Source organism: Protopterus annectens, chromosome 3.part1, assembly GCF_019279795.1.
Source record: "Protopterus annectens isolate FY-2018-M chromosome 3.part1, PAN1.0, whole genome shotgun sequence".
Taxonomy (NCBI): domain Eukaryota; kingdom Metazoa; phylum Chordata; order Ceratodontiformes; family Protopteridae; genus Protopterus; species Protopterus annectens.
In genome coordinates this window covers 424,069,849-424,095,967 of record NC_056732.1, presented here as the reverse complement: position 1 = coordinate 424,095,967, position 26,119 = coordinate 424,069,849, and positions in this window count along the sequence as shown.

Genomic DNA, 26,119 nt, shown 5'->3' with positions numbered 1-26,119 from the left:
GTGACTATGAGGGAGATCTCTGTTAATATAATTTGCTGTTTTCCTGGTAAGAATTAAGTATGTATTTTTTTCTGTCCTCAGATTTTCAAGAGGTGGATAATAATATGAGCTGGGTGAATTGAAATGACTGAATGTTGCTGTTAAGATAGGCTGTTTACTGTTGTATTCCATGTTATGTTGAAATCACTGAATCACTGAGAAGTTTACCAGTACAATTACCATAAAATCCAGTTAGTGTCCTTAAGATGAGCTGTGATGCTTAAGATTCAGATAAACACAAACAGTATATAACTGTTTTTTTTTTATTTCCAATAGTCACAGAAACTAGAATGAATTCCCTTCCATTGATTGATGGTGGTTGCCTTGGATGGAGTTTTAGAGCTTATTTTGCTGCTTTTAAGCAGCAGGATTCCACTTGATTTTTTAGTCTTGCAAATTTTTTTAAAGGTATAGCTGGATCTAGTATTTTTTTATCCTAGATATCCATCCTTAGCCTTGTTTAAGAAAGAAGCAAAGAGCAAGTAGCTAAACATACAGGATTCTGGACTTTGGTGTGAACATAGTTAAGTGCTGCAAGTTCAAATCCAGCTTTTACTTGTTTGTAGTCAACTATTCTATTGTGTGTAATATAGTTACACTCTCAGTTGAATGTGTATCAACTTAAATGGTTACATAGAATTGTATGACATTATATTTGGTTATGAATGGAAAGGCTTAAAAGTCTCTATGATCCTATGAAACAATATGGGAGCCTTCACCTGGGTCACTTATATCTATAATGCAGTAACTATATTGCAAATTCTCATTGTATTTATGTGAATTACTTTTTCATCTTTTGCATTGTTAATGCTTTATACAGGATCCCTCAGTTTGGGAGGTTTCTGTACTGCTGGCCAAGAGATGGATTCAGTGTAATAGTTTATGTATTCTAGTTATACACAGTGCATGGAGCACCAATGCCATGCTATGAATTTTGGAAAGGATAACTTTAAGTGTTTCTCTGGAATAAGAAAGGTGTGTAACAAGATTTTATTAAGCACTTCTCAAAAACTGTTAATCTCTAGCCTTGTGGTGGAGTGTAACAGCAGCCAGTGCCAGCCACCACAGAACAGTGGTAATAAGTTAATAACTGCTTTGAAAGCTGTTAGACACGTTGCTGTCATACCCATAAACACACAAAATAAATAAATAAAAGTATTGTAGAACAAACTTCCAAACATATTCATTCTTCAAAGGGACACCTCAGTTCTGCTTCCTACCTGTGTGCTAGTACTAAGCATTTTACAGCTTTCAAAGCTATAAAACAGTTTGCACTCTTAAACTTTTTTCTGTAAGTGATAGTACATGGAACAGATAAAACTCCATGCACTACTTCGAACTGTGATTGTTTACTGACCTGTAGTCACAGAACCTGGTTACAGACTGACAATACCCTTGAGTATATAACAGCTTTGTCAGAGCATGTACTGTTCTATGTGTAGTGCATGATTACTGTATGACAACTTTTTGACAGTCTCAGTAGGCAGCACATACTTATGGAGTAAAAGCTCTTTTAGGAATGTACTGTGCAGGCCCCTTGCTTAACATCTTGACAGAATTCTCTTGAGTTTTTTACAGAGTGCTTTATAGTGATAATAGACATCATTCTGCATGTGCTTATATAGAGTGCATGCTCAGTTAAAAAAAAGGCAGTGAATAAGAATATAATATATACTGTGAAACCACAGAATGTACTAGTGAGCAAACTCAGCAGACATGCCAGCTCAGCAAACCCTCAGAGCTGTCAATCACCATACATAGTATATAATACATGCTTAACTGCTAACTTTCAGTGATCATGTGAAACACCCAGTCCAATCAATGAGACTGGAATTTGTAAACAGATCAATTTTATATATACTGCATGCTCTATATTAATGAATATTTCCATTAGGTTTTAATGAATTCTCTTATTGTATTGTCAAGCCAAGAAAGGTTTATTCTGACAGAGCAGTATTGATGTCAGCTGTCAGAAAGCATGTGTTATAAACAATATGCACTCAGTAGCTGCTATGTTAGTAAGCACCCAGTACAATCACTGCATGCTCAGTCACTATACAGAGCATGCCCTTCTAAAAATTACTGGTAGATTGCAGTTTTGTCTCATATGCAATGCACTCTAGAAAAGTTATCAGTAAATGATGAGATTTATCAGCCTGCAAGCTATAACTAGACAGAGGAAACATAAAATGCGGTCGCCTATAAGTATATCTTTTATATAAAATGCATGGTGTGTGTGTGTGTGTGTGTGTGTGTGTGTGTGTGTGTGTGTGTGTGTGTGTGTGTGTGTGTGTGTATGTGTGTGCATGTGTATATGTGTATATATATATATATATATATATATATATATATATATATATATATATATTTGGGTAGCATTCGAAAGACATGCGTGTGTAAATGGGCGTGCCTTCGTTGAAGGTTGGGCGTCTAGCTGGCACCTCGGTGTTTCGTAAAAATCTACTGCCAATCATTAGCGGACCGGAGTTCCGCTGTGGCGACCCCTTACCGGGAAAAAGCCGGAAGACAAACAACATAGGTTCACTTCTAAATTCTGAAAGCCCAAAATCCTGAGACCAAAATCTTGAAAGTTCAAAATACTGAAAACTCAAAATACTGAATCTCATAATACTGAAAACACACAGGATACCATCACTTACTATAATCCAGCACAAGTGCACGCAGAAACAACTAAAATACAAACCATATTACTCTTCTCCAAGTATAAGCAGGGGGGCAAGCCCCCATGCACCCCCTATGTGGGAGGCTGTGCCTCCACACCCCCAGCTGCTTAAATATATCAACTCCGAGATTGTACATAGTGTAATAAAGTGCAATCCTGGAGTTGATATATTTAAGTAGCAGGGGACATGGGGGAAGCAGGGGGGCTTTTCCCCCCTGGTTATAGTTGAAGGGTAATATGTTTCTATATGTGCTTCTGCCGGAATATAGTAAGTGTTGGTATCCTGTGTGTTTTCAGTATTATGAGATTCAGTATTTTGAGTTTTCAGTATTATGAACTTTTAAGATTTTGGTGTCAGGATTTTGGGCTTCCAGGATTTAGAAGTGAACCTGTATATATATATATATATATATATATATATATATATATATATATATATATATATATATATATATATATATATATATACACATATGTGTGTGTGTCTGTGTGCGTGTGTGTGTGTGTGTGTGTGTGTGTGTGTGTGTGTGTGTGTGTGTGTGTGTGTGTGTGTGTGTGTGTGTGTGTGTGTGTGTGTGTGTGTGTGTGTGTGTGTGTGTGTGTGTGTGTGTGTGATTGTGTGTGTTTGTGTGTGTGTGTGTATGTGTGTATCCATCTATATGTATGTGTGTGTATATACACACACACACACACACACACACACACACACACACACATATATATATATATAATTTGTGTGTAAAACTATACATTATATATAAGCAAATCAAGCATGAACTGCAGCACACACTAATCATTTATCATATACAAGTTTCAAGGTTTACCTTTTGGTTAAAGTGGGTTATACCATTAATTCAGCAAAAAAGCAGGAAAAAGGAATGATTAAAGTTTTGTGACTGCCACCATATCCATACAGGTCATTTCATTATGATGAATATTATGTCGCTTATTGGCAAGAGTTCCCTAAACCACAATGAAAGCATAGTAATGAATTTGTCATTTGAATATTTTTCTATAGTATACCATAAGGGAAGAGTTTTGTTTATTATTTTTGAGCAAATTAAGAAATGAGATTCTGCTACATTGTCAAAGTAATTCATAGGATCATAAGTATATACTAGGCTGATGACCATCTAGGCCTTTATAAGGCTAGCCGTACAACCCAACCTAATTGTGTCCCAGTGTAACATGGGCATCTATTTGTATGGGGTATGTTAGGAGGTTGCTAAAGGTTTAGTGGGGGGCATGTTAGGGAATATTTACTATATTCCACTGTCCATCAGACACATGGGGGCCAGACAAGGTTGAAGAAAGTATGTGTTATATAACTTCCGTCTGTTGAAGCAACATTGTATAAATTACTGTAGGTCTTAAAGTACACTCCACTGCTAGGGTGGCCAGCAGCCATAACCTTCAAGTTTCTTCTTCTTAGCCTACCTCCCTTCCTATACCCTTGTAAATACATTATATCCTTCCCTCCTCCTCAAATTCCAAGACCTGCTACATCCCAAAAATAAACTATAGTAGTTATACAGCTTTTGGCCACTAGATGGCACCCTTCTCCTAGATCTATCATTCTGTCTTACAACACAACTCGCAAGAATACAGTATTTCTAGCTTGTAGAGTTATAGTCCCACTATATCCCTCTACCTTCTTACTCTGTATCAGTTAGCTACCCTCCCTCTATCCCCACTATCAAGACTATCACCTCCCACCTTCTCCACCTTCACTTACCTTAACAGTCAGCTCTCCACTGATTGTTCTCCTAGGGCTCACTCCTATTGTGGCTCTACCCGCTCCGTTCGCCCTCCGGGCTCACTCCGCTCCCCCTACCCTGCCCCCAATTCCCACCCGCCCCCAGTACATCTACATTTATACACACTAACTACACCCTCTATCCATACAACCGATTACATCGTTCAACCCCTTAAAGTGCTACAACCCACTTTCCACTAGTTATTATCTTACTAGACTAGCTGCACTTCTCCCTGTATACTAACCTACACACATTACATTTACAATGCCACCTAACACTACCCTTACACAATTGAAACCCTTACTCCTACTATCACTTCTACCTATTTTTATCTATACCATACCTACTTACTTTCTATAACACCTTAACTACCTACACTTTCATAACCCCATTAAGCAAACCTCCACACCAACACTTTTCACCCCTCATAGCCATAATCACACATCCTATCTACCTAAGTATTTATCAGCCAATTTTCATAGACTCACTCACATCACATACCTCAACCCTAAAGCTAGAAAACCCCAGAACTTAATATATAAAGGCTTACGTCTCACTCTGGTAATACAAGTCCACTCCCTAATTGATGGTGACATACACCCAAACCCCAGCCCAAATTCTACCACTACCACAAAGCCTAACACCCCAATCTCTATTAATGCACATCTGGTTAACAGACCCCCTAACTCTTTCCTGATAGCCCATTTAAATATTCGAAGCATAACTAATAAAGTTGCCCACCTACATGCCCTCATGGATGTACATTCATTTGACATCCTCTGTCTCTCTGAAACATGGCTCAAGCCAGCAGTACAAGATACTACTGTTATCCCCCCAGGTTACAGTATCCTGAGACTTGACCACAACTCTAAAAAAGGTGGAGGTGTAGCTATTTTATATAAATCTGAATTACAAGTCACCTCCATAGACTCTAAACCTCCTCTGACTAGCAACACAGAAATTCTTATCTCCAAAATTCAACTCAACAAATGTAAATCCATCTATATAATCTGTATCTACCTTCCCCCAGGCAATAATATCAACACCTTAGAGGCCATCCTAAGTTGGCTATTCACCACCTACCCTCAAGAAACCATAATTCTTGGTGACTTTAATATAAACTGGAGGGGTTTTACATCTCAACAGCCTTCTACCCATATCAACCTACATGGTTTTACGCAAACTATTACAGCCCCCACTAGAACCAATAAACATAATAATAATCACAGCGCCATAGATTGGAGCCTGATAAATAGTCACCAATCTTACAAAGTAGGTAACCTCCCTGAAGATATAAGTGATCACTCACTCACCTTCATAATCAGGTATAAGAGTGACATCCCAAACCCAACCATTTATAAAAAAAACAAGGTCTAACAAAAATTTTAACCCTGACAGCTTTCAAAAAGAACTCTTAGCCTGCAACTGGTCACTCCTGAAACACCTACCATTAGAAGACACAGTTAACTACTTTAATTCTAAGTTTTTAACCATCCTAGACTACCATGCCCCAACACGAATAATAAGAAGCAGGTCTAAACCAGCCCCATGGCTCTCCAAAACTACCAAACAAAATATCCTCCATAGAAACAAACTCTGGTCTAGGTCGCGCACAACCAAAAATCTAACAGGTCAACTAAAGTTTAGACAATTAAGAAATAAAACTAAAAAAGCCATATTGACTGACAAAAAAAATTTTACTGTCACCTCCAACAAACCCATCAAAATAAACCTCAAAAATTCTGGTCTGGTATCAATAAACTTTTACACTCAGGTTGCTCTATTATATCCACCCCCACAGGCTCTAATCTCAACAGCCCTATCCAAATTGCCAATGCTTTTAACACTTTTTTCACAGACACCATTCAATCTTTGGCCAATCAGCTATCCCCTAACACTATATCTTCTCCCACTGATATCCCTAACAGCCCCCCACTATTTCAATTCCAACCTTTTCCTGCATCCTTTGTCTGTACCCTTATTCAAAAACTTAAACCCACCACCCTCTCTACAGATCAACTATCTGCAGAATACCTGCAAAAAGCTGCTAAAGCTATAGCCTACCCCATATCCATCTTCATTAACAGAACTATTTCTGAAGGAACTATTCCATCAATCTGGAAAATCTCACATATCATACCCCTGCATAAAGGTGGTAATTCCAAAGATTTTTTTCTAACTATAGGCCTGTAGCCATATTATCCCCACTGGCAAAATCATGGAAAAGTCCATTCATAAGCAACTATTAAACCACCTACTAGAAGACAACCTGATAGCTACCTGCCAACATGGCTTCAGACCATTTCATAGCACCACATCTGCTCTCTTATCCTTCACCAACTGCATTAATAAAAATCGTAATAGTGACACTCTATCCTCAGCCCTCTTCATTGATCTGTCAAAAGCCTTTGACATGGTCAGTCACCTGCTACTCATAAACATACTTAGAAGTTTCTCACTTGATACACTTGCTATACAGTGGTTCCAGTCCTATTTAAATAACAGGCAACAGGCTGCATTATTGGAGAATAACTTGTCTTCCCACCTCCCAGTTGCCCTTGGTGTCCCTCAAGGGTCCATATTGGGTCCTCTCCTCTTTTCTATTTTTACTAACGACCTACACTCTGTATTACTTCAAGCTACCTGTATCCAATATGTGGATGATTCCACATTAATATGCTCAGCCTCTTCACCATCACAACTTCAGTCCCTAACCCAAGATGTGTTTAGCAGAGTAGAGAATTGGCTTCTTCACCAATGTCTCATCCTGAACCCAAACAAAACAAAAATGCTACTATTCACTCCCACCCACACAGCCTCCCCACTGAACTTCACTGTCACATCTAACAATGGTATGATTATATCTCCCGATTCTACCACAAAACTACTTGGAGTACTAATTGACAACAACCTTACCTTTGAGCCCCATATTAACAACACTATAAAAACAGTAAACAAGAAACTAGGTTCCCTCTACAGGATCAAACCCTTTCTGACTCCACTAGCCAGGACCACCATTGCCCTCACCCACTTAATCTCAACAATACTATATGCATCCCCTATCTGTACTAAACTATGTAAAAGCAATCTCAACAAGCTGGCTATTTCCTACAATAATATTGCCAGATTTGCTACTGGTCTACTTATAGAACCCATCATTGCAATAATCTTAATAAACTCAGATGGTTAGAGTTGTCAAATCTTATTCTATTGAACCAAGTAACTATTGCCCATAAGATTCTGTATCAACCTACAGATACTCCAATACTCACTAACCTAATCACCCCCTACAATAACCTAAAGACCCTGCGGTCTTCAAATAAATTATTTGTAAAGATAGGTAAAACCAACAATCTAGCCGGAGACTCACTATTCTCTAACACAGTGGGTAAAGCCTGGAACACCCTCCCTAATGACCTAACCTCCCTACCCACAATTACCCTATTTAAAATCAAACTCAAACCATACCTTAAATCGCACTGGCTATGCCCCTGTGCAAAACCGGACTAACTACCGCCCTTGTCTCCAGACACTAATCATCTCACTCACCCAATCTCATTAATATGTTACTAACAATAATTTGTGTGTAATCCTTTTAGTTTAAAAGTGCCCTATTTCACTTACCTTTATATATTTTCTGATGTATATCCATACTTATGTAACTAGGAATGTATTTTTTGTAACTAGGAATGTATTTTTTACTTGCTCATAAGCTAATATGTAATGTACTGTTATAATTTGTCTAAACTTGCTATTGTACCTGTGTTTGTGTAATACTATTCTGATGTGCGGAGATTTTTTCCCCCGGGCCTCCACTGAAAATGGACATATATCCAGTTGGACCAGCCCAGTCAACAAATGTAAAATAAAATAAAATAAATTAATAAATTTTCAATTTCCCAACCAATGATCAAGGTTATGTTTGAAGAGGGTTAGGGATAGACTCTGCTTCACGTGGAAGGAGATCCTAATCCAGAGCATGGGGATCCTGTGAGACACATATCTGTCTTGCCAACATGTTTTACTGATGTCACAAGCAAAGCTTAAATCCTTAAATCTAATATAGCTAGTGTTATCCATTTTGTAGATGTGCAAAAGGTCCATCAGGGCTGGATTTGAGGATGCCTTATATGCCAGACATAGACAATCTCTCAGTAACCTCTAGAAGACTGAGTTTAGAGATATGGCTTTAAGGTGATCTATATAGGACAATGTGTTAATACCCTAGATTCTATTCATGAGAAACCTTTGTAGGCATTCCAACTGTTGCATATGCCTGGTCAGGTACATGCTAAAAGGAACACTGTACTCAGTGATAAAGGCTGAGTAAAGTGGTACTATAACTTCTTTGGATTTGGATGTAATGCCATTACATATAAGTTGGGTGACATGGAATGACTTTCTTACTGCCTTGGCTACATATTGGTCAAAAGCATTACTGTCTACATATGTTCCTAGATCCCTCATTATTGGGTCAACTCTTAGGGTTATCTTATCCATGAAGTAATTAACCTGGGTGGACTTTTTCCCCAAAGGGACTATAATGCACTTTTTGGCATCAAGCTTTAATCTGAGGCTTCCTCTGACTCCTTGTGTGATATCTTAAACCAATGTATCCATAAAGACTTAAAAAGAAAAAGTTAAAAGTCATGGACATTCAGAAGCCATATGGCTGAAACACTTGATGTCCTTAAGGGGTTATTTGCATATATCCCATGAGCCTCTATTACAGGAGATTTAATGTATCACAAAGTGAAAACTCTAGCTTGGCTAGGTTTTTCTTGTAGTTTTACTAATTGGTTCATTTGTGTGACCATTTTATTCTTTGGTTTGAATGTTAGTTGGGATGTTTGCAGATACCTTAATGGTTACAGACATCAGCTGGGTTTAAAGACCCTGTGTTCCTGAAGTACAGCCAAACAATCCACTATGCTGTGCTAATAAGGTTGTAAGAAGGCTGAAACATGCATGTCCATAGCTAGTGAGGATTGCCTTAATTGGCCTGAATGTATCCATAAAATTTAAAAGATATTCAGAAGTGGTATAGCTGAAACACTTGCTGTCCGTAAGGGGTCATTGCATATATACTATGTGTTTAATCTGTGGCTTTGGCGCCAATCATTCGTCTTTGCTAATCCTGTCTGCAATATATTAGCATCATTGGGGAACTCAATGAATGTTCCCAATTTGCAATTGTCAGTGAACTTGGTCAGCCACATGTTGTCCAAGTTTGCCTGGACTTCTGAGAAATAAATTCCTAACAGTTCAGGGTCCAGCACAGAACTCTGTGGTACACCACTGGTGACTAGTCTTTTGCTAGAGGTGAAGCCATGCACTTTGACAGTATGTGTCCTGCTGGTGAGCCAGTTGGCTGCCCATCTGGTAATGTAGGGGTTAATCCCCAACTGGGAGAGTTTATCTATAATACCTGAGTGGAGTATTGTGTCAAATGCCTTAGCTATGTCAAGATAGGCAGCATGCACAGCCTTTCCCTTGTCCAGGGCCTTGATGAATTTCTCGAATAAATCAGCCATGTTTAACAGGCATGATCTAACTTTAACGAATCCAAATTGGGCTGGGTCCAGAGTTTGGAGATTACCTATATCCTTGTTAATAATGTCTCTTATCTAATTTCTCCAGATCATTTGGGTTTCTAATACCATGACGGGAATGGACCCCATTCCTAAGTCAAAGTATGATTAAAGTTCATGAAATTAGTATTGTTTCAATCTTTGATGTCAGCCAAAAGTGCTTTTTGCAGCACCCCCAATGTGCCCAGTAATTACTCCTTCTGCAATTCGTATGGGGTTACATGGATTGGTTACATATCTAAATATGATTGTAAATTATTTTTTATAAGACCCGTTGCTCCTAGTACTATTGGAACTGTCTGAGTATCTTTCTTCCACATTGCTCTAGTTTCTGCCTGCAGATCCTGGTATTTTATTACTTTGTTTCTCTCTATATGCAAGACACTATACTCACTGGCTGTGCAATTTCAATGATCAATGCTACTTTTGTCTTCTTTTCTTGGACCACTATATCTGGTTTTCTAGCATCTATCTTTTGAACTGTTGGTAAAGGGTGATCCCATGTGATATAATACTTCATCATTTTCTATGATGCTTTGTGGGTCATGTTTGCAGTGTTTTGAAGCCACTTCGATACCACAATGTTTGCACAATCCCCAGTGCAACAGTCTCGCCACATTATTATGCCTTTCAGTATACAGTCCTTCTGCCATTGGTATGTTGCCACCAGCAACAAGGTGTGTGTGACTGTTTCCATTTTGGTTTTACAGAACCTATATTTGTCTGTTTCTCCCACATGTTCAATGGACTTTGTAAACCAGAATGTATGCAGCCCACTATCTTGGGCTGCCAATATTAACCTTTCATTTCTTGGTTTGAATTTTCCTCTCCTTAACCATTCCTGTCTTTGTTGTTGATCAACATGAGGCTCTTCCTAAAGTTTTCTATACTTGCAACTATATTTATGTTTTCTCCACATTTCTTGCCTTCTCATCTTGTCCTTCAACTTATTTTCTTTTTGGCACATTCAGTTGCTGCTTGGTTTTAACTACTTCTGGTTTGATTTCCATTCCTGCTTGACCTCGATATGCTTCTGCTAAATTAAGCAGAGAAGACATCTTAGATTTATTCTTCTTCAAAACATTCACTACATTTGGATCTTGTGAGGTCAGTAGATATGTGTGGAGTCCCATGATTTCAGATTTATGCATGAGATCAATTTCAAGGAGGCCCATCCCTCCTTCGGAATGGAGAATATATAATCTTAGTATTCACTGATTTTTATAAATCATTTGGTGAGCATGAAGCATCCTTCTTGTTTTAATATCTAATCTATCCAACACTTTTTGGGACCAGTCATTCACTCCAAAACAATATATTAGGACAGGAAGAGCAAATTGATTTATAGCTTGGATCTTGTTCCTAGATGTCAGTGCTGTTCTCTGGATTAATTTAAGTCTTCTAAAGTATTCCTTACTGAGTTTTATTTGCATTTGTTCACGTTTTATTGCTGATCCTTCATTAGTTCCCAAGTATTTATACACTCCCTCTTGGTCAAGTTCTTTTATATCATATTCTTGCCCCAAACTGACGTTTTCCTGGTGCTGCAGTTTTCCTGCTTTAAAGGTTGCTTTTGCACATTTATCAAGACCAAATGACATTCTAATATCAGCTGAAAAAATTTTGACAACTTGCAGCTGTGCTTTCAGTTCCTCATCTGATGAGCTATACAGTTTTAAATCATTGACAAAGAGAAGATGAGAAGTTATTAGATGTTGTTTTCTAGGAGCCAAATTGTAGCCATGGCTTAAACTGTTAAGTAAACAACTTAAAGGATTACTGGCAAGGCAGAATAGCAACGGTGACAGAGAGTCACCGTGGAATATCCCCTTTTGAATTTTTATCTATGGGATAATAATCTGCCCTTTATAATGGCTTAATTGCAAAGTGGTCTGACATTGTTTCTTGGTTACTGAAATGTAGTCAATCAGTGTAGGGTGTATCTTATACATTTTTAAACACTCTTTTATTCATGAATGTGGGATACTATCAAATGCTTTTTTGTAGTCAATCCATGCCATATTTAGATTCTTCCCCTTTTTACAGTTCTCCACTATAACTTTATTTAACAACAAATGATCATTTTTTCCATATGACTATCTTTTATTGCCCTTTTGTTCTGCAGCCATAATTGAGTTTTCTTCTAAATGACTATAAACTCTGTCAGCATCAATTCCTGTGTATAGTTTATACATCGTTGGAAGGCAAGTTATCGGTCTATAATTTTTAGTGTAGCTTGCAGGTTCACTCTTAAGTAAGAGCATTGCTTTGCCTGTTAGCCAGTGTGGTGTCTGTACGGGGTGCAAAATAGTTCTTACTCATGGCTAAATCCTCGTGCAAAGATATTAATACTTTTAATCAAAAGTTAGGTACTGCATCTGGGCCTGGGGTTTTCCATTTAGAGGCTTTTCTTGACTTTGTTTCAATCTCTCTGGCTGTTATTTCATCCCATTTCATATCCTGTAGCTTTAAACTTTTTATTCTTTCTTTTACTTCTTCTATCTGTTTAGCATCTTTGTTATGTTCCACAGGATCTTCATAGACAATTCTCCAAAATGTATCTACTTCCTCTTTTTTTGGTGGTCTTTCAATTCCTTTTACCTTATTTCCCACTTCTCTATAAAACTTTTTTGGGTCACCAATAAATTGCTTATTTTGCACTTTTCACATATTTATCTGTGCATCTTCAAAGTTTTTCTGCCTGTGCTGAAATTTTTAGCTTGTTATTTGCGATAGTGCATGATAGATCCTGGTCTGTTCTAATATAGTGCATTGCTTTAATCACATCTGTCTTTCTTAGTATATTTGTTGATCTATTCCCTCTTCTATAGTCTTCTAACAGTGGCACTTCTTGTCTTAATTGCTTTATAGTTTTCTCTATTCGATACTTCCATGATGGTATTCGATTTCTCCCCTTCCTTTCCCTCACTGCCCCGTGTTCTTGTGGTAGAACTTTATCAGTTATTAATTTAGCAGCACAGTAGTACATCCTGTTTACTTCTGTTATGTCACATGGATCTCTATGGACAGTCCAAATTACTGCATTCATTTGTTTTATCAGTCTTCTTACTTTTTGGGTTTTATTGACATTCTGCAGTCTATTTCTCTCATTGATCTTAATATATCTATCCATGTCCATTAAATCAAGCAACTCTTCTCTTAGCTCATTTTCTTTCAAACTGAGGGCACATCCCTTGATTTCCGTTTCCTGCGGGCATTCTGTAGAAAGTTCTATAGCATCTTCCTGTGGCACATTCTCTTCGATTTCATCCTGTGTCATCTGTTGCTCTGTCATATGGGAACTCACTGGCCTGTCACCCCTCAACATTGACTGCATCAGAGTTTCCACAGTTTCCTGTACCTTTCCTTGCTGTCTAGCTTCAAGTGAGCATTTATACTGGTCTTCTGTGGAAGACTCCAAAATATCTTGATATGGCACCTGACCAATTGCTTCCTTTTCCACTGGTTTTCCCTTACTTTGGATATCCATTGCTCTATTCTGTTGTGGTGCTTTCTGTATTCAATTTTCTACACTGAATTCTTCTCTTTGCAGCTGCTCCATAACCTCAATTTCTATTTCTTTGACTTCTCCATTACTAATCTCTTTTTGTAGTTTTCCTCTTAGTTTTCTTATTTTTTGTATTGTAAAGTTTTCCATATCCGGATTCCTTTGACTGTATTTCTCTTAGAATATCTTTGGTGCTGCTCTTTTTGTATTGGTTAGTTTTGCTTTCCCCTTTGCATAAATATTACACCATATTAAATCTCTTTTCCTTTCCCATGTCCATATTTCTTCTTCACATGTCTCTTGATCTTCTTGCTTTTCCTTATTCTGGGGACTCACACCATCATGCTGTGATGTAGTCTGTGTTAGACCTTCTACATTAATTCCTTCACTTTGCAGGCACTCCATAACTTCAACTTCTATTTCTTTTAATCCGTAATGATTCTTTCCATGGCCTTGCAAATGAGGCTAGTCAAGCTTATGGGTCAATAATTCCAAGGGCCAGTTGATGGTCCCCCTTTGCGGAGAGGGATCTTCTGATCTTCTTGCTTTTCCTTATTCTGGGGACTCACTCCATCATGCTGTCATGTAGTCTGTGTTAGACCTTCTACATTAATTCCTTCACTTTGCAGGCACTCCATAACTTCAACTTCTATTTCTTTTAATCCATAATGATTCTTTCCATGGCCTTGCAAATGAGGCTAGTCAAGCTTATGGGTCAATAATTCCAAGGGCCAGTTGATGGTCCCCCTTTGCGGAGAGGGATTACTGTTACTAACCTCTATTCCACAGGAATGTAGCCAGTTCACAGGCTGTGGTTAAACAGGGATCTAAATGGGTCTGCTAGGTCATGTTTTAAGTTGTTTAAACAGCAACCTGGGATGTTGTCTGGTCCCACAGATGCTGTGTTATTGATCTTGGAGATCAGCAAGATGGCCTGTTCTCTTGAGATAATAGGCTGAGGAATAGTGACAGGTATACTTTGAGGGATGACAGGAGGGGACAGGGGGTGATGTTTTGTCCAAATCTGCCAGCTAGCAGGTTGGCTATTACCTTCATATGAGTATGGGTGGTGCCATCCACAACCAGTTTAGTGCAGAGCAGGGTATTTCCTTTTAGATTTCAGACATAGTTAAAGAATGCCTTGTGATTATCCTTAGCTAGGGAGACTATTTTTTTTCTTCATAATTAGCTTTGAAGGACTTGAAAAGATCTCTAATTTGTTTGTTTAAGCTACAAAGGGAATTTTTCCTCTGCTGAGCCAGTTCCCTCTTGTACTTGGATATTAGTTTCTTTCTCTTGTTGTATAGCCTGTTTATACTAGGGGTCAAGGGTGACTTTTTTTTTGGCAAGACCTGGCTTTAATCCAGTCAGGTACAGCTGATTCTATATAAATGCTTAAGTGGTTATTTCGAGGGGGCTTTGAAATTTCTTATACCGTCACTTAATAGGAAGCAATTTGTCTTTGAAACATTCTTAAGCATTTTTGAACTTGATGGGGTATCTGGTCTTACAATTACATCTAACGAGACTGATTTATGGTCCGATCTTAACAAGGAGGACATCACTTGGGGAGGGGGGGGTGCAATGCTCTCCCATGTTAATTAGTACTTATGTCCAGGACATTTGAACCTTTTGTGGGTATGCTGACTTACTGTTCCAGAGCATTTGCATTGATAAAGTCCAAAAACCTCTGAGCCAGCATGTTTGTGGTCATGTATGTTTCCCAGTCAATGGTAGGATAATTATAACCACCCATGAGTAAGGTGTTGAGCTGTATGGCAAGTGGCTCCAGTAAGTCCAGGTAGGTGGTATATTTTTCCTGTTTCATGGTGGGGGGCCTATAACTAGCTATGATGCGGTTAAGGACTTTGCCTATACTTAATTGGACATGGAGTAGCTTAAAAGAGTCATACTGTTTGATTATTCTCAAGGTGTACTTATCCTTAATGAAGAGGGATACAACTCCTCCTTTGGTTGTTTCATGCTCAGTTTGTGATCTGAATGCATGGAATGCATTGTTGCCCTGCACAGCTGGGGTGCTTTCCATGTATTTGAACCACGTCTCTGTGACTGCACAGACATCAGCATCTCCCAATGTGAGGAGTGCAGTTTCTTGTTTAGACTCCTAGCATTAAGCAGCAATACGTTGAGTTTATCTAGAGAGGATTTTATTATGTCGGGAAGTTGGTTATTGTGATACTGCCTAAAAAGAGGCACAATAGGGGTGGCTAATACCTTTTCCAGTATCTGAAAGGCTAATGGAGAATGGTGCAGACCATCTCTGACAAATCAGCATTGCCTTTTGACCATGTCTTTCCAGGCTGACAGATATTGGATCCCTTTAGAGTGACACCAGAAACTAAGCCAATTTTTAAAGTCAATCATTTTTTATTTGTATTGTGGCATCATCCTTGGAGAAGGTAGAATGGTGCTTAAGGCTAGGCTTATACCTTCCTGTGACATATAATCTGAGAGCTCAGTCATGTCACTCTTCATATAGTCCAGTGAGGTATGTCTCAAGTCATTCTCCTCCACATAGACTATGATAAAGTCATACTGGTACTTGAGGTTGAGTGACTTAACGGATCTTGGCACCTGACAGGCAGCTAACTGTAACCTGCTAACCTGCTCCTTATCCAGCCTGGTGAGAGGAGCATTAGATTATCTCACAATGGAGTCATCTATGACCAATGCATTAGGTTTTGTGTTACACCTCATGAGCTTATTTCTTGAGACACTGGTGTGTGTATGTTATTATGTGTTGTAGTTGTTTTTGCAATGTTATGTGTGTAAGTGGTTTCCACTTGGGAGGCCTCTGATCTTTTATTAAATTACAAGTGAGTAGCTCTACATATGTGGGTATATGTGTCATGCCCTTATTTATAGGTTCATAGGTGTGTACTAGGCTAATGGCCCTAGACCCTTTACAAGCCCAGCCCATAAAAATTGCCCTGGTGTTGTGCTACCCAATATTAGTTCCCAGTTCCTCTATCAAGTGGAGCCACTGGAGAGATCCCTGGGTTGAATTTTCTGTTACCCATCCACTTGTCGAGATTTCTCTTGAACAAGACCAGCGAGGTGCTCTGCTTGACATGGATAGGAAGCTTATTCCAAAGTATGGGCAGTCTCTGGGTGAGTGTAGGAAGTGTGTGTGTGTGTGTGTGTGTGTGTGTGTGTGTGTGTGTGTGTGTGTGTGTGTGTGTGTGTGTGTGTGTGTGTGTGTGCTGACAACCTGTTTGGCATTCCATTTGTCCTTATGTGAGAGTCTTGCCTCCAATTTCATACTGTAACTACATCATCTCTCACATAAAGTATTTGTTTCAGGAGTAAGTGTTTGTCAGTATACATAATACAATTGCATAATTGCTACATTGCCTCAGAATGCCCATGTCTATCAGACTGGCCATAGAGAAGATGGGAAACTACCCTTCCATGATAGCAGGCTCTTACTGTGTGTTTTATTAGGGAAGGGAATCAGTTAATTTGACAGGACTGTGCTAGTAGTACAGAGACTACAAATGGGACCTATACTTTGTGTAGGCGAAGGCTGATCAACAAGGCAATGCTGCTCAGTGCATAACTGAGTTGATCCTGGAACATCAGAAAAGCTTGGAAGGCACTGACAGCAGTTTAGGGAAAAACTGAGATTCTAGTCCTTTGCATCTAGACACACACACACACACACACACACACATATATATAAATATATATATATATATATATATATATATATATATATATATATACTGCTAACCACCATGGCATGAAGAACAGCACCACGTAAACACAAGGCTTAAATACAAGCAAAGAGAAACAAATTTTAAGCTAACTACCAATGAATAAAGCACACAATAAGCCATCCACCAGCAATTCCCAACTCAGACAGGTTCGATCAACACACGTATGCCACAAGGGTGCAGAAAAATACATTCTTAATATATAATAGCTGATTTGGAACCCAAGTGAAATAAGACCACACAAACTACCTAAAATAGCCCTACAACTAACAGATACAATATAGTACAGTGCAATTAACTACTTAAAGCAGCAGCAGCAGTCAGTCCATTTTTTTGAAACTGCTAAAGTACAGTCACAGTATATAAGAGAAGTAGAAAAAATAAGTAGATCTCTTTTTCTATGTTTCCCAGCTCAGATGGACCAGGTAAACATCTACTGTCACTAGACAAATAATCCCAGTCCTCCTAATGTAAAGCACAGTAAAGGAGTGTCCAGAATGAAATGCAACCACAAACAACTTAAAAGATACAAATGCTACCACAAACAAACTTAAAGATATGGATACAGCAGTGTACTTAAACATATTATAAAGGTGGAGTTATTCAATAAAAGTACTATGCTTTGTATAAATGACCCAAGAGCCACTCAATTGCACAGAATTTATAAAGGCACTAAGAACAAGATAAACTGATGAATAAGCCCTCCATCCAATAAAACTACATGCAGAATTCTCAAGTGTTTCCCCAACCTAAACAGACCAAGCTACCTCCCAGTGCACTAGATGGAAAATCCACTGACATCTTGATGTAAAAACAAATGCTTGCTAGAGTGTAAAAATGCACTACTTTATCCAACAGCTAGCTAGATAATGAATTCACAGCAAGTAAATCAGTAGAACAGACAATGAGAGGCAAAATGCACTTTTTCAATATAAGCACAAGGAAAGGCAAATAAATAATTCAGCATATCAACAGCAGTGTAAAAAGGGAGGAGCTTATTAAGCTCAATTTACAGTAGGGGTGGGCAGCTTAAAACTTCCAGGTTTAAAAAGGAGATCAATGAAGAGGAGGTGGGGTGGGAAAAATAGTAGGGAATCACCAGCAGTGCTTTAGTTTATGCAGGTTTGAAAATATTTCAGAAAAAAACAAATACCCAGAAATTCACTGTGTACTTAAGTACCACTCAAGAAACAATTTAACATGTGAAGTGCACAGCCTAGATAATTTAAGTGTCGATCTCTCAAATATAACAAAAATACCAGGCCAAGCAGATTTATTAAAACAGAAAACAAAATGGAACAGACAAAACAGAAATCAACTCTATCACTTGGTGAAAAAAAAATATAGGTTTAATTTTCTCACTCAGCAGGGAAGCATCAGCAGTACTTTAATGCATTCAGGCTTGAAATCTTTTCAGAAAAAGACAAAGACCCAGAAATCCGCTGTGTATTTAAGTATCACTTCTTCTTTCGGCTGCTCCCATTAGGGGTCGCCACAGCAGATCAACTGTTTCCATTTCTTTCTGTCCTCTGCATCTTGCTCTGTCACACCAACCACCTGCATGTCCTCCCTCACCACATCCATAAACCCTATCTTAGGCCTTCCTCTTTTCCTATTACCTGGCAGCTTCATCCTTAGCATCTTTTTCCCAATATACTCTGCATCCCTCCTCAGCACATGTCCAAACCAACATAATCTTGCCTCTCTGGCTTTGTCTCCAAACCTTCCAACCTGGACTGACCCTCTAATATACTTATTCCTAATCCTGTCCATCCTCGTCACACCCAGTGCAAATCTTAACATCTTCAACATTGCCACGTCAAGCTCTGACTCCTGCCTTTTTGTCAATGCCACTGTCTCCAACCCATATAACATAGCTGGTCTCACTACCTTCTTGTAGACCTTCCCTTTCACTCTTACTGGTACTCGTCTGTCACAAATCACTCCTGACACTCTTCTCCACCCACTCCATCCTGCCTGTACTCTTTTCTTCACCTCTCTTCCACACTCGCCATCACTCTGAACTGTTGATCCCAAGTATTTAAACTCATCTACCTTTGCCACCTCTACTCCCTGCATCCTCACCATTCCTCTATCCTTCCTCTCATTCACACACATATATTCTGTCTTAGTCCTGCTGACCTTCATTCCTCTTCTCTCTAGAGCATATCTCCACCTCTCCAGGGTCTCCTCCACCTGTTCCCTACTCTCACTACAGATCACAGTGTCATCTGCAAACATCATAGTCCACGGGGACTCCTGTCTGATCTTGTCTGTCAACCTGTCCATAACCATCGCAAATAAGAAAGGGTTCAGAGCTGATCCTTGATGTAATCCCACCTCCACCTTAAAAGCATCCATCACTCCCACCACAGAAATCACCGCTGTCACACTACCCTCGTACATATCCTGTACCACTCTTACATATTTTTCTGACACTCCCGACTTCCTCATACAATACCAAAACTCCTCTCTAGGCACCCTGTCATATGCTTTCTCTAAATCCACAAAGACACAATGCAACTCCTTCTGACCTTCTCTGTACTTCTCCAGCAACACTCTCAGAGCAAACATCGCATCTGTAGTGCTCTTTCCTGGCATGAAACCATACTGCTGATCACTAATCATCACCTCCCTTCTTAACCTAGCTTCCACTACTCTTTCCCATAACTTCATGCTGTGACTGATATGCAACCTAGATAATTTAAGTGTCTATCTCTCAAATAGAACAAAAACACTAGGCCAATCAGATATCTTAAAACAGAAAACAAAATGGAGAAGGTAAAACAGAAAGCAGTTATATCACTCACAGACAAAAAATACAGGTTTACTTTCCTCACCCAGCAGGGAATCACCAGCAATGCTTTAGTTTATGTAGGCTTAAAATCTTTTAAGAAAAGACAAAGAGCCAGAAATTCATTGTGTATGTAAGTATCATTCAAGAAACAATTTAACCAATGAAAAAACATGTGAAATGCACAGCCTAGATAATTTAAGTGTCTATCTTCCACATAGAACAAAAAGCACCAGACAAAGCAGATTTCTTAAAACAGAAAACTGTTTCACTTTCTCTTAAGTTAACCAGGTTGTAAATGTAAATGAAATGCATACCTTTTCTAGATGCATACCTTAAACAAAACAAGTCCATTACTAGCAGTCATACAAACCTGAACATTTATATGTGGTTTTAAGATATATTTTCCTCTGTTCACACCAATAAGATGAAGTTTACAGATGAATGTGTATGCACATTCCTATTAACAATTGTCTTTAAAACCCATTGGCCACCATCCTTCTTCCAGACAGTGCAGTCCTAAAATCTCTGACTAAATAAATGTCAAGGCTTATCTATTTTGATATGTGTTATAGGATATTATATGTACTTTTGTCTTTATATAAGTGGCCACTCGCATATATACATTTAGGGCAGTATTCAATGCTCATCGATGTGTATGTTTTTAAGAATAAGATGTGTGAAATTTTAATATCTAGCATTACTGACTGTAACCCTCAGTAATGTATCATAAAATCCAAAGTTTTATGAGGGAAGGGTCAAAATATGAAGCAAAGCAGGGTACTATGCAAAACACAAGACAGCTGAGAAATGTAAGGTGATTGTGATCCACTAAGTTTTCATTCTCTACAGTATATGGTTTCTCAAATGAACAGTGTGTTCATTTCTTAGGTTCTTCAGAGATGGGTGAAAATGTGGGTTACTTTGTGTATGTGATCTATATAAATTATGTCAGTGTGAGTCACAAAAAGCTACTCAGCTTTAGAAGTTGCATAAAATGATGATTTATAAATCTCCATGTTATTCGCTGTCTATGTAGCAATACAGGTGCAAGGTGGTTATTATACTGATATTCATTGCTATTAATGGAAAATTCTAAGCAGATCAAAGTGCATAGCAAATGTGTGCGTGTGTGTGTGTGTGTGTGTGTGTGTGTGTGCGTGTGCGTGCGTGTGTGTGTGTGTGTGTGTGTGTGTGTGTGTGTGTGTGTGTGTGTGTGTGTCTGAGGAATTGGACAAAGGAATATGTACCCTTAAATGCAGCTGATGCACTTTTAGTATGCTGTGGCACATGAAAATTTTAAATTGAGTTACTGTGCAACACAAGAAAAAAAATTCTGCTACTGTGTATCACCAGAACATGCATATAAAGTGATTCTATACATAGCAGATATTTTAAATGTTCACTTACCATACTACAGTAGTATATGATTTTTAGAGCTCAGGGGATGAAAGTCAGTGGTACTCCCTTCCCCAAAATGATTCTTACATGTACTCATTTGCTAATAATTATAAATTAAATCACTCCCACAATCTCTTTTCTTAGAGAGTATGAGTAGAAGATACATGTGTAAGTGATAAATCACAACAGATGTTAACAGCCTGAGAAGCAATATGAATGTAGGTGCTTCTAAATTCTAAAATACTTTGCAATTTTAGAAGGAGCTAATGAGTTCTTCATTCCATTTTCATTCCCCTAACTTAATGGTCTCATAACTTGCCAGTATTTCTAATTATGGTTTGTGGGCAATGATGAATTTCTAGACAAAACTGCTTATCTTTCTAGTAAACATTATGTTGCGCACAGTAATGCATACCTGAGGCCTTTAAACATGCTCTCAAAGATCACCTTCTTTAGGCAGTCCAAAGCATCTGCAACTGTGGCAATAGTTAATGCCAGGTAACAATTCAAGTTATCAGTACTGAACAAATTGACTTTGTAATTGAATCCTTATGCACTGCTCCAAGCATTATCTGATTGTTCTGTGTTGTATAAATGTATGTAACTATTACTTATAACTCGTATATTTTGACAATGAATTTTCATTTGTTGGTAAATCTTGTTTACTGTTAGTTTACTAGTACTTAGATTTTTTATGCCATGTTTTTCTTTCCTAATTATGCATTTATTTCTATGACTATTCAGTACTTTCTATGTACTGCCATTCACTGAGTCAGAGTTTTGACTGAAGGCTGGTGAATGTGCCAGCACACACACTTGCAAAGAAATAGTAAAAATAAATAGATAAATACATAAATCCATCATGTGCATGGGTGTGGGGTGGATTTATCCTTGCCAGCTATGCAGACGATGTACTATGTCCCTTCTTCTTTGACACTCTTTGTTCCAGGGGGATAGTGGCATGTAATACACTGGGGACAGCACATATGAGAAGTCACTGCAGTTCTCAGTTGCAACCATGCCCTACTGATACCCGCTACTATAGCAGGTCTGTGTTGTCAGTGCAAGCATGCCCTGTGTAGTGTGTAGGATGGTGATGCAGCAGGTCTGCAACCTACTTTTGCACCTTGTCAGGGTGCTATTCATGATTGTTTCAGATTCTTTTACCATGATGGCTAAGCAGGGGCCATTTTTATATTCTTTTAATGAAAGGATCTGGTGCATGATGTGATCCCATTGGTGGCAGATTAGTGATGTAATAGTCATGTGGTAGAATAGGTATGGCTGCTCTACAGTGCTTGCCTGCATTATACTCCTAATTAGGTTGTGCTTTTGCATCCCTGTCATAAAACATATATTTTCTGTCATCTCTTGTATTAGAAATGCTGTTACCCACTGTGTGCAAAGCACAGTACCACCGAAACATGAACTTTGGGTATGTCTCTCCACTTTTAAATGTGCTTAATCCATAGTTGCAAAGATGTAAAATCTGGCAGCCCCTCCACATTATACACAGTGATTCATATGTTTATGAATCACAATGTTTTGGCTCCTAATTTGCATGCTTACTCCGTTACTCTCCAGCCTACTTGTAAATGTTGCAGGGCTGTGCTGTGTGCTGCTGTCTCAGATCACGTACCAGCCTTGTGAGATTAATCACATTGTTTAAGAGTAGCACCTCATTTCTTCCTAGTTTCTATTTACCACTACCCCAGAGTATAGATTAAAGTGTTAGCATTTTTCCTGGATATTCTTTTCTACTCCAGACTCCACTAAAAATAGGTTTTCCAGCTGGAAATTCCTGGCTGATGCATGTAAGGAAATTAATAATTCTAAATATTGTTTTCAAACAATAAAACACAGACCACCTTTTTTTCAAGTTTCAACTTTCTGGAACATATGATTAACTAAGAATGACATTAAATTAATTGCTAAAGAAAGTTTTCTAAAACAAAATGTCTGAACTGTGGATTTCCATCCCCAATTTTTTTTTTTTTTTGGAAATACTGACTCAAAACAAATGTTGCTGACCTTCCATTTGCTGCAAGGGTTTTGTAACCTGCTCAGATGTATTGTGACTGGTACCACATGAAAACAATTTATTCGGCTCCCTAGCAGAAATTCTGGATGGGTAGCTTCAGAAATAAATTGTGCATTGTATTAAGCAAAATGGAATGATGAGTGACAATGCAAAGGGAGGGAGAAATTTAGGCACACAAAGGGTGACTTTTTTACTGAGAAAATAGTGCATTGTGTATCACATAATAACATGCAGAGTTATGGGTATGCATGACAGTCTATGTCAACTAACACATACCTCTGTACTGTACCATGTACCCTTGTGGTGGCAGAGGTATGCTCCATAAGAATGGCATATGCCACTAGTCACTTGGGGCATTCTCTACAGACACTCAGGCAGTCATCACCAGCCCAACTCCCAGATCTAATCCACACCCTCAGTATGTGGTTCTCTTGTTTCCATCAATGAAGGACTACAGGAATTCCTCAATTCCTCAATGACTATGAGATGGTGCTGTGTTACGGGTCCATTCCCCAGTGGTCAACCACTCCATGGCTATTTCCTGAGCCTTATTCTTGGTAGGCAGGATCATATCAACAATTCTGTGATGCATCTCTTGAAGTATTCTGTTATGGCCAGTTATTTTTTTTACACAAGTTCTCGATGTATCTCTTCCCGGAAAAACTGGCCTGTATTATTCTTGTCAGGGATATGCCCACCATGTGTGCAAAAAGTCTGCGGTAGCATTTCATTCTCCTCTGTGGTGAACATCTACAAATGTTGCTGTTCTTTGGTCCCCTGATAAGTCAGATAGACCTGTGGCTCAGGATGGGTATGCATGACAGTCCAGGTGGTCACAGCCCTGGAACAATACTAGACAAGTGATCATGGAAACCATAAGATGCCTAACCATATACACTTTTAAAAAGACACACTTAAAAGTCCTTGCTACCTTTTCAAGCACTTAGTTGTGCTCACCTTCCAAATCAGCACTGTACATGATAGCCCCCCATGTGAATGTGTGCCTGCCTATCCAATTATCAAGTCCAACCTTAAGAGTAGCTATAACAGTACTTTTAGCCTGTAGTGATAAATGATTCCATTGAGGGGAATGCAGCTGAGTTTGGAACTCATCCCTCCAGTGACTTGTTTATTTATTGGAAAACACCAAAGACACGACCAACCAGTAAAGCACAAACAGCAGAAAACTAAGCTTCCAACAAGCAGTTCCAAAACGGAAAAATTATTCCGAAAACTGTTCCAAAAACAAGAAAACAGGTTTATTAAGCGCTTTTGGAAGGGTTAATACCCCTCCTTCCTCAGAATGAAAAAGATACAAACACAAAATACAGGCTGCACTGCTATTTAAATTAATTAATATCAGGTGGTTGCTCTCACTCGTAAATTCAATGAGACAACCGTTACCTAGCAACCAGATACATACTTGTTTCAATAAAATAATACTGAATAAAGTACAAAAAACTATGAATTGCATATGAAAAAATATATATAAAAATATGTATGTATATATGGTGTATAAATATACAAACATTCAATGCTTATGCACAAGCCTACAAACTTAATATGTAATAAAAACTCATGTAAGCATAATATATGCTCATGCTTCTACTCCAAACGTTAAAATATTACACAATATACCAAACAACAATAAGATGCCAATGTCTAACCAGGGTTTACTTAACTACCATTGCTTCCGATAACCCAAAAGTTACAAAGGAAGCAATCGTACAAAATACGTCTTTTCAACAGCGCATTAGATTAACTAAGTACTAATATTTAATAAGCTATCTTTTTAATGCCAATTTCCTTAAAATAGATGTTATAGAAATTTGTTCGTTTAATCCTGGGGAAAAATGTTTATTTATTGGCACAGATTTGGGTCCCTAATGTGAGTGTTTTCAGAGTCACTGGGTTTATAAAGAAATAGAAGGCCAAACAAGGCTGTATCTTTTGTGGCTGGAAAAGTGAGCCACCAGTCACTTTATGACAGTTGGACGGCTACTGAGTATAAGAACAGTTATGCTAATTACTCACGATAGTTGAAAGTTTTAAAGCCTTTAATTTTGTTGCTTAGAAATGCTTGGAGCCCATCATGTTGTCTGTGTGCATATGGTATAGTGTCTGTAGATGTCTCCAATGCAGGACTGTGGCTAAAACCACCTTCTTCTCTAATTTCAACCTGGAAGACCCCTGCTCCTCACAAGACTACATCCTTTCCTTCCTATTCCCTATGGCCTAGCTGGATGGACTCCCTCACAACAGTATAACCTATCCAGCCTGTTCCATGTGCCCTGGCTTGATGATCCCCCCCCCCCCCCAACAGGACTGTAATCTGCCCTGTCTGATCCCTGTGCCCTTTCAGATTGAGCCTCACCATCGTGTTAATTATGACTAGCCTCTGTCATGGCCAGTGTAGTGCAACCCTATGCACTGCACTGCTGTGTTGCAATGTCTGTGAATACACTGCAGTGTGACCGAGTCTGTGACTGCAATGATCCCTAGAGCAGTGTTGCAATCATGGGTTCCATTGCCAGCTATCCTGTCATTGTCACTTTCCCAAAATGGCAG